At 31.9% G+C, this 9,844-nt stretch overlaps 1 pseudogene; it reads right to left on the reverse strand.

The window, feature by feature from the left end:
* Positions 1 to 5,830: 5,830 nt before the first annotated feature.
* LOC114296861 (cyclin-D4-2-like) lies at positions 5,831 to 9,834 on the reverse strand (annotated as a pseudogene).
* Between the last annotated feature and the right edge of the window lie 10 nt (positions 9,835 to 9,844).

Consider the following 9,844-nt stretch of genomic DNA (forward strand, 5'->3'; position numbering starts at 1 on the left):
TAATTAAATAAAAATATTAACCATTAAAATAAAACTTACAAGAAACTTGAATGCTAAAACCCTAGCCGTCTTCTTCTTTCTCTCCAAAAGTTCTCCCCAATAATAAAAGTTACATGCATTTATATAGAAGAGAAAACCTAAACCTAATAATAAAAAAATACAATGGGACATTTATTCATATATCCTCGTAATGTGAATATTCACATTGTCAATGTGAATGTTTACACTGTAAAGTATGAATGTTCACATAATCAAGTTGTAATGTGAATGTTCACATTGTCAATGTGAATGCTTACACTGTAAAGTATGAATGTTCAAATAATCAAATTGTTAAGCGTTCAAAAAATATTTGTAAGAGTAAAATTGTCCATATTTGATGGATCGAATGACTAAATAATAGAACTTATTAGAATACAAAAAACTTGAAAAAGGATTTCCTAATTAATCTCCCAAATAGAATTTATAAGGGTAAATTACACTCACCTCCCCTAAGATTTCTGACAATTACAGAGATCTCCCCTGTAGTTTTAATAATTACAGAAACTTCCCTTACTTTTTCTGACATTGTCAAGATTCCCCCCTCCCATTAATTTAAGCCAAACGGTATTAATTTGGTTATGCAAATGACCATAATACCCTTTACCTTACTACCCTTGACTTTGTATTTATTTTTTTCCACTATAAGTTTTGAACTTTTACAAGTTTAAAAAAAAAATTAAAAAAATAAAAAATAAAACCATTAATGAAATTAAGAATATCCATGTTTCTTATTTGAATTAATTTTGAGATTTAATTTAATAAAAATAATTTAAATGAAAGAAACAAAAATGGAGATATAGATTTTAGATGTAATTTATTATTTTCAAATAATTTATTTCTTCAAGTAAAATTCTATTTTAATTAGATGAAATGTAAGAAATGGCAAATTTAAATAGTTTATTATTCTAAAATAATTTCTTTATCTTTCATTCCCTATCATCTAATTTTAATTTATTGTAACGTGATTAGATATTTTTTCACTTTTATATTTATTTTTAAAAAATTTATTATTAAGGTGAGAAATATTGACATTTTTTTTAATGATAATTAAAATTTGACAATAATATAGGATTGTGAAAAAATAAAATGATAATTTTTTTATATATATATTTATGAGGTAACATTTGGTAATTTTTACAAGTCAATTTTTTTTATTATAAATATGAAATGTTATTTTGTTTATTTTTCTTTAAAAAAAATTGAATACACAAATATGTTTACAAAACAAAAGAAAAATTCATGTTTCGTAAGTTGCTATTGTATTGGGTGATGCTAGCTAACAATGATGAAAGAGACAAAATGATGAAAAAATTTGAGGAAAAAACATAGAGAAGAGAATAATAATAATAATAATAAGTTATATGGTGGTGTTATTTGCAACAGTGACACTATGAAAAAATGAATGAGAAAATAAATAGAAAGAAAAATGAAAGAAATAAAATAAAGAAAATGGAAAGAGAGGGTTGTGTTTGGAGAAGCTCTCCAAACACATTTCACCCATTGTTTTGAGTGTGTTGTTTGTTTAGAGTTTTCAAAAATTAATTCCACACCCACTTTTAAAAACTCTTTTCAAAGTGGGAAAATTTGGGCTAACCGGTCGTCCTCTCGGACGTCTGGCTAGATGACCGGAACATTGCTTTTTTTTTTTTTTTTACAATTGGCACCTGTTATTTTTTATATTTTAAATAAAAAAATTTCAAAATTTTTATAATTTTTTTATGAGCTTTGAATTGAATTTTGAGTTATGTGTTTGGTTATGAGTTGTAAGTTTTTGTATCAAATATCATATGTCACATCAAAAATTTCCCACTCAATTCAAAACTCTTTTCAAAACTCATTCACACACTCAAATCATAATTCCAAAACTCACAAACTTAAAATGCAACTCTATTCTTAAATCATATTTAGAAAATTCTACCAAATGCTACCATAATTTCTCCAAATATGTATTTTTCATACGGGAAAAAAAAATCAAATACCTATATGTATTTTTTAATTTTTATTCAAACACTAATTTCTCAAAATAATTATTTATAAAATTGGTGGTCTTTTTAAAAAATAAAACGTCTTTTATACTTTGTTTCATAATTTTCAAATAAATGATTGTATTTAATCTAGTATAAGATTTAATGGTGATCAATTTATTAACTCTTTTTTTTTTTTTAGATAAGGTAATGTTTGATTATTCTAATATATGTATGCTTGTCTTAACAATTTAGAATTTTTTAAAATATTCAACGGAGACCAATAGAGGCAGTAGTGAAGAGATGCGATGCAGTGACGGTGGATGGAAGTGTTAGGCGACGGGGTAGGCCTAGATTAAAGTTGGCTAGTGTTGTAAATAAAGATATGGATCTACTTAATTTAACTAACGAAATGACCTTTGATAGAGCCGCGTGAAGAATGAGGATTCATGTAGTCGACCCTATTTGATGGGACTTAAGGTTTTGTTTGGTTTTAATACATGACGTCAACATGATGTCATCATATTCCCTATTTGATGGGACTTAAGATTTGGTTTGGTGTGGTTTTAGTACATGACGTCATCATATTCTGTTAAATAAATTAATAGAAGATTAATGGTGGGACTTAAGGTTTGGTTTGGTGTGGTTTTAGTACATGACGTTAACATAATGTCATCATATTCTGTTAAATAAATTAATAGAAGATTAATGGTGGGGGAATCTTAATAATAGTTTCAAAAGTAAGGGTGGTTTCTATAATTATTGAAACTACATGGGAGGTTCCTGTAATTGTCAAAAACCTCAGGATGAGTGTAATTTACCCAATTTATAATAATAAAACTAATCTTTCCCGCCGGTGTACGGCACATGAATTTGGTTTTGAGTGAGATGCAATCTAATGCTTTGCGGGCTTTGGTACAATTGGATAATGCCAAATTTACAAATTTGCTAAAAATGTAAAATTAATGTTGCGAGCAAGGTTTGAAGACACCAATCTACCAACTAGGCTAGACAACTCAATGTGTCATAAATGATCCCATATAACTGTTTAATCTATTTCAATGCAAATTCCAATTTCCATCATTTAAGAGCATTTTTTTTCCTGTAAACTTCCATAAAACATAAAAATACACATAAAGAGATAAAATAATATACAAAATAAGTCTAACAAAGTATAAATTAAGAGTGTGAAATATGTACTATAATGGACACATCAAGTGACATTAATATTAGTTGAAATATAGGATTTCATTTTTAAACTAATCATATCTTTAATTTGAGCTTGAAGCAGCTCCACAACCCATTCTTAGGTACCTAAGCATTTCATCTCAGTGATGGTGGAGAAAAATGAAAAGGGATACTAAAGAGCTTTGTCCTTTCTTATTGAGAGAGCTTTGTTCCTCCTTCAAAGAGTTTCAGCTCACACAGTGATGATGTAACAGTGCAGTGGGGTAGGTCAGAGTAGAATATCAGACAAATCTGGACCATTGAATCTCAGCCATTGTTTTTAAATTAGACAAATCTGCACCATTGAAGACAGTTTGTGAGAGATTTTTAAAAGTAGATCTCAACAATTGATTTGTGTGTTAAACAGATCTGGACCATTTGTCAAAAAGTGATCAATGCCAACAATTTTGAGGCAATGGCTCAAGAAACTGAAAATTCAAATCAATTGGTTGTGCATGTGTGTGTGCCAAATGGCAACATGAAGGCAAACCTAGGTGGTCATCGGGATGGAAATCATGAAGACGTCACTGAAATGGAGACTGTGGATCACAGAGTGTAGAAAAAAGCAGACTTGGAGAAGACAAATGGCGGTGCTAAAGAGAGTGAAAAGAAAACAACAATGGAGTTGGAGTTGGAGTTGAATACTAATTTCAAATTATGGTGCACGATGTGTATAGTTGGGACCGCCAGCGAAGCGTTGATAACTGCTCATCAAATGGGAAAGGAGTAAATGACTTTGTTGCAAGAAAATAGTGGCAGTGTCATAACTATAAAAACCATGCCAGAGAAAAATCAGTATATAAATAGAACCAGTGATGCTACCAAGCGATCATTCCTCCTTTCCTTCACCTTTAGCATCATTGGTCCTATTGATATACTAATTTTTCTCTGGCATTGTTTTTATGGCATTGTTTTTATAGCTATGACACTGCCACCATTTTCCTGCAACAAAGTCATGCGCTCCTTTCCCATCTAATGAGTAGTCATCAACACTTTGCTAGCGGTCCCAACTTTACACATCATGCACCATAATTTAAAATCAATATTCAACTACAACTCCATTGTTGTCTTCTTTTCACTCTCTTTAGCACCACCATTTGTCTTCTCCAAGTCTGCTTTTTTCTGCACTCCGTGATCCACAGTCTCCATTTCATTGACTTCTCTTTGATTTCCATCTCAACGACCACCTACGTTTGGCTTCACATCGCCATTTGGTACACACAGGCACAACCAATTGATTTGAATTTTCAGGTTCTTGAGCCATCGCCTCTAAATTGATGCCTAGAAATAACCACTGCCTCTAATCCTCTCCACCCACCTAGGGTTTTTCTTAATCATTTTTTGCTCTTTCTAACCATGTTTTGGTCATTTTATAAGGAAGAGATTTGATTCGATGTGGGTATGCACACAAAAAACCATTTAATCCGTTGAAGTAGCAAAACAAGTAAAGCGAAGAAGCCCATCGCCTTGTGCCTTACAAAAAAGCAATTGCCTCACCTGTGCCTCGCGTACGTCGCCTCGCCTCACTATGTTCGAAGTGCAGCCTTGCACCTCTTCGCGCCTTGAGCTTGGCGTGCACCGTTTAAAACACTGATTCCACAAATTCTATTTTATGAAATGGTGGACCCAATCATATTGAAAGTGACTCTTTTTCTCCAAATACAACAGGTTCAAATGTACTAACTTGATTGATCAATAAACATGAACAATATAAAAAGGATTTAAAGCTTAGTCAAGCAGAAACCCTATTTCCCAAACTGTAAAAGGTTCAAAGCACAACTACATCCTACAAATGCTTCAATTTGTTGAAAACAATAATAGTTACAACAATAGTAAAGGCTAAAGATCTTATATCACTGGTATCAAAAACATTATTCAAGGCTTCTTTATCATAGCATTCATCAAACATTACAGATAAACATGCAAATGTATAAGCATAAAATCAGAAAAAACAAGCAGAATTTGTTTTTTTCATACAGTAGTACTAATCTTAACCTCACCTGATTAGCAATAGATCAAAATTATGAAACTACAAAACTGTAACAAATTGCAAAAATCATTTTAAATAATTGATAATTCAATATGAATAAAGAAGTTTCACTAACCTGGGCCTTGTTAAGAAACATGCCAGAGCTAGTCCGAACTTTGCTCTCTACACTCTTGCCCAATTCAATGTCAGCCACCATGGACTTATTTAGCTTATCTTTGGCCAGATAATGTACTAACTTTAAGTAATTAAGTACACTTTTTCCCCAACCCTCTTTAGTTGCTGAGATAAAGAGGGGAAGAAAATAACAAGAAAAATGATAGAAAATTGTTTTTTTAAGGTCAAGAATTTTAATTTATTCTATTTTCCTACATTTTCCCAGCAACCAAACACAGGATAAACTTTGTAATTAAATCAATGAACAGAGGTAAAATATAACCAGTTGAACAAGATGATCACAGTCTTCATGGATACCTCTGTTCATGGATTTAAATCTAATCACCGATCTTTCTCTAAAAAACAACAAAAACAGATATGATCTATGATCTTCAATAGAGATTTAATGATATATAAGAGAGAGATTTGTGTATATATACGTGTTCTTGTCACCGAACTATCCGTGTAACCAATAAGAAGAAGAAAGCACGAGATCAAGGAAGAAAGAGAGGAGACAGAGAGAAAAGGGTCTATTTAGCTTCCTCCTCTTAGAATCTGGGGTACTATGAGAAGAATTTGGACAAGACCCAACTATTGTTGTGCCATCAGCTTTGTAGCTCAAACATGCAGGATGAAGCACACCAATTGGGTTTTGGGGCACAGATGGGACTGAACTACTTGGACACTTCATGAACCCACTTGCCAATGATGACTCATTGATCAGTTCAACACACTTGATCACTCTCTCTTGCGTAACACAAATAAAAATAAATAAAAAAACTGTACGTTAGTTGGAAAAAAAAAAGTTGTGGGTAATCAAAACACAAATGATTTGATTAAAAAGGCAAAATCATGATTAATATCACCAACTTTACCGTTTTACATGTTGGATGAGGAGAAATTTCTTTTTCAGTGTCCACTGTTTGAGTTTCTGTTGCAACAGATATTGTCACTACTGCTACAACCTAAGAAGGCCTAAACTCTCTGCATTGAATTCCCACACACACTATCATTAGTCAAGCTTGAAATGATTGTACATTCTTTATAAAATGTACAACTATTTAAAATTTCATTATTCAATAGTGATTGAGAATTTACCTTTTATTATGCTCAATATGAGTTGGGTTGATCTAAAAATTGAAGATCTTGGCAAAACTTTATCAGCATTGATCTTTCTAAGGAAATTGTCAATGAAAGAGAATGGGGTGACTGCTTGCATACTCCACTTCAGTGTGCTCAAGACAGAATTCTGTATGGTTCTAGCTTCAAACACAACTTTAGACTCACCCACCTGTCACATTCCTCATTATCTAGGAAGCACAGATACGGGTAATGGAGTGCAGTATTGGAATGCCAGTCATTATGTATTCACCAATCTGCGGCCAGTTTTGGATCATATCAATGTATTGTAAGTTTAAGGGCTCATACCATGCGTGGAGATCACCCACACCAATGCTCATGCTTGAGTCTATGTAACATAGATGATTCCTTGTGCTATAGAGGTGTGTGTAAGATGAGTTCATCCTGCAGAGTTTATGGTGTTAAGTTTTGTTCTTATGGACAATGGGTTGGAGATACCAATGGAGGTTAATGTATTGTTTGATGATCATGATTTATGATCTTACAAGCGTGAGTGTTTAGAAGAGTGTGTATGTGTTTGTTTGTTTTCAAATTGGATGGTAGGTATGTCCAAATTTTTGTTTTGCATCTACTGTTTTAGGTTAATGCACAAGGCAATGATGATCTGAGATCCTTCAATCTTACTGATGAGTGACTTGCCTTAGTGTTATTTAAACTGTTAATATTATAAAGTCCACTAGCATTGCAATTTATTCTTGTTCCAATTTTGCTATATGTGATGGAAATATTGCTCTTATATGTCGTAAATAAATTGAAGCTAGTCAATATTGGACAAATTTTGTGTCATATTTTTGTAGGCCGAGAAATTGTTTATTCTATATATATGTTTGGACTGTTGATTTACTTATCCCAAAAAAAGGTTTAGATTGTTATTTTGAAGCATGTTCCTATGTCAAATTCAATTTAGTCATCTCCACCATGTTAAATATTAAAACTCTTCTTTTGTGTCCCCTTTTTTATTTTTGTTGTCATTAGTCCCTTTTTTGTTACAAAAATTATTGTGCCCCCATCCTGGTTGGATAGACAACAGATGTAATACAGGGTATCCAGTTTCAGCCCCAATTTGTAATTGTTGGTTTTGTACTTGAAATATTTTCTTCTTATGATGAGATTTTTTTATTTTTTTGATTTTACGCTTTCATTTTGCAGATTCATCAAACGTTTTGGACTCTAGTGATTCAATGAACTAAAAGTTTTGGACTGGTGATTTTGTATGAAGTTCCTGATGCTCGTGTAGATGATGCTTTAATTATTGTTTACCTAATGACTAGAATCTACATTCTCCGTACTTTCCTACCTATTTAAGTACTTCATTTTTTGGATGTTTCCTGAACAATGTGGTATTTTTGTGTCAATATTTATGTTTCTAAAGAACTATTTGGGGAGAACATCCTCAGAACATCAGTTGTGTGGATTTTTGGGCATATTAATTTTTCTACAAGTGCTTTATAATGGAATTATGTTCAGAATAGAAGTTGGTAGTATTGTTTGTTTATGTGGTGCTTCGATGTACTGTTATTGCATAATCATCTTTGACATCTTTCGTAGCCTTATTTTAGCTACGGTTTGAATCCATCCTATACCAGTCAGTATTGCAGGTGGCCTTCTTTCCCCCCCACTTTTTACATGAAGGTAACATTTCTCAAGATTTTTTTTTGGTTTGTTTTGCTTTTCCTTCTTTATTGTTCACCTCCCCAGGGCGGGGTGTAAGGTTCAAAAATTTCCTATATATTTGATGATGGATGGTTCAAGACATGCTTAACTTTAAGGGATGCGAAGTTTTGAAAGCAAAACACAGGAATGAATTGGGAGTGTTTCCAAATTAAGTATTTGCATTTTTATTATTAGCTTGATTTTCATCCCCCTTTCATACTAAAATTCTCAAATCAGATTTTGAACCCCTCTCAATTTTGAATTGAGAACATAGAGCTTTATTATAATTATTTTGGCCACACACCTCGCAAATGAAAAATAATTGAATAAAAGAATTGCAATTTGTGATTTTATGGCAATGACTCTTAGTTAAATTTGTAATTTTCACATACACATATTATTATTCAAATGTCATCTATTTATCTAGTTATTTATTCCAATATCACCTATTTGTACACGTGATACCTATCTATTTACAAATTTGTCCAATATCACTTAAACTTTGTTCTCTGTCTTTTGGTGTCAACCCTCTCATGTTCTTGGTGTCAACCCTTTGTCGTTGAATGACTTAAACTTTGTTCTCAGTCTTCTAGTGTCGACCCTGACATATTCTTGGTGTCGACCCTTTGCTGCTGAATAGCCAAAGCTTTGCTTACTGTTTTTTGGTGTTTTTTTTTTTTTTTTTTTTTTTTTTTTTTTTTGATCGGCTACTGTTTTTTGGTGTTGACCCTATCATAGCTTAGTGTCGACCCTTTGGCTTGTTTTAACCAAGACTAACATTTGCACAAGTATACATATTCTTTTGTTTTGAGGTACCAACACTTGTGAGAATATAATAATTTAGAAACATACATCTTTGAAGAGCAAAGATATGGGAATAATTTGAAAATTTTGAACAATTAAATAAGCTCAAGATATTTGTCTTAATTAAAATATAAATAACTTCGGGGCTAACACTTTTCAACACACGCAACAGGCAACTGTTAATTTGTTGAAGATGAACCTCACCTTAATTAATAGAGGTGATTCTGCTGAAGGAGGAAAAAAAAAACAACAACAGAGACCCATTCTCCATCAATCTCTTATTCTCTACTCTATCAATCTCTTATTCTCTATTCATTCTGAAGAGTTCTCCATCTGGTTTTTGAGTTACAGTTTGAGAGATAAAATGAAATTCCAAATAAAATTTGAAGTCACGTCAACAAATTCTGTCTGATTTGAGATAGTAATTGACGCCAAATGTGAAATTGATCCAAATTCAATAGTTTAAATATAAAATTAATATAATCAAAAATATAAGGGTTAAATTGATTTTTAAATGAGAGCTTTGATGACAAAATGACATTTTTTGAAAGGTTTTTGATAGGTACCAACAAGTTGTCTAAAGACACCATTTCAAATAACCCGGTGTGGAAATTTGTATTTTCAAAGTTTGGTTTAGTAAATAAGGTCTTGATTCCATGAGACTTTTTGTATGCAACAACTCAAAAATATATATTGCAGCAATTTATTTTATTGCTAACATAAAAACCAAGCGAGAATCCCAATTCAAAACCCCAACAATTCCCACTACCTACATAAATGAAATACAATGTACTAATTGAAAGAAAAAAGTTTCAATTGCATCCTCACAACCTAAGAACCAAATAAACATACAAGCAATGTCATGAGTTGTGTC

Source organism: Camellia sinensis, chromosome 13 (assembly GCF_055761805.1).
Source record: "Camellia sinensis isolate YWXY chromosome 13, ASM5576180v1, whole genome shotgun sequence".
NCBI lineage: Eukaryota > Viridiplantae > Streptophyta > Magnoliopsida > Ericales > Theaceae > Camellia > Camellia sinensis.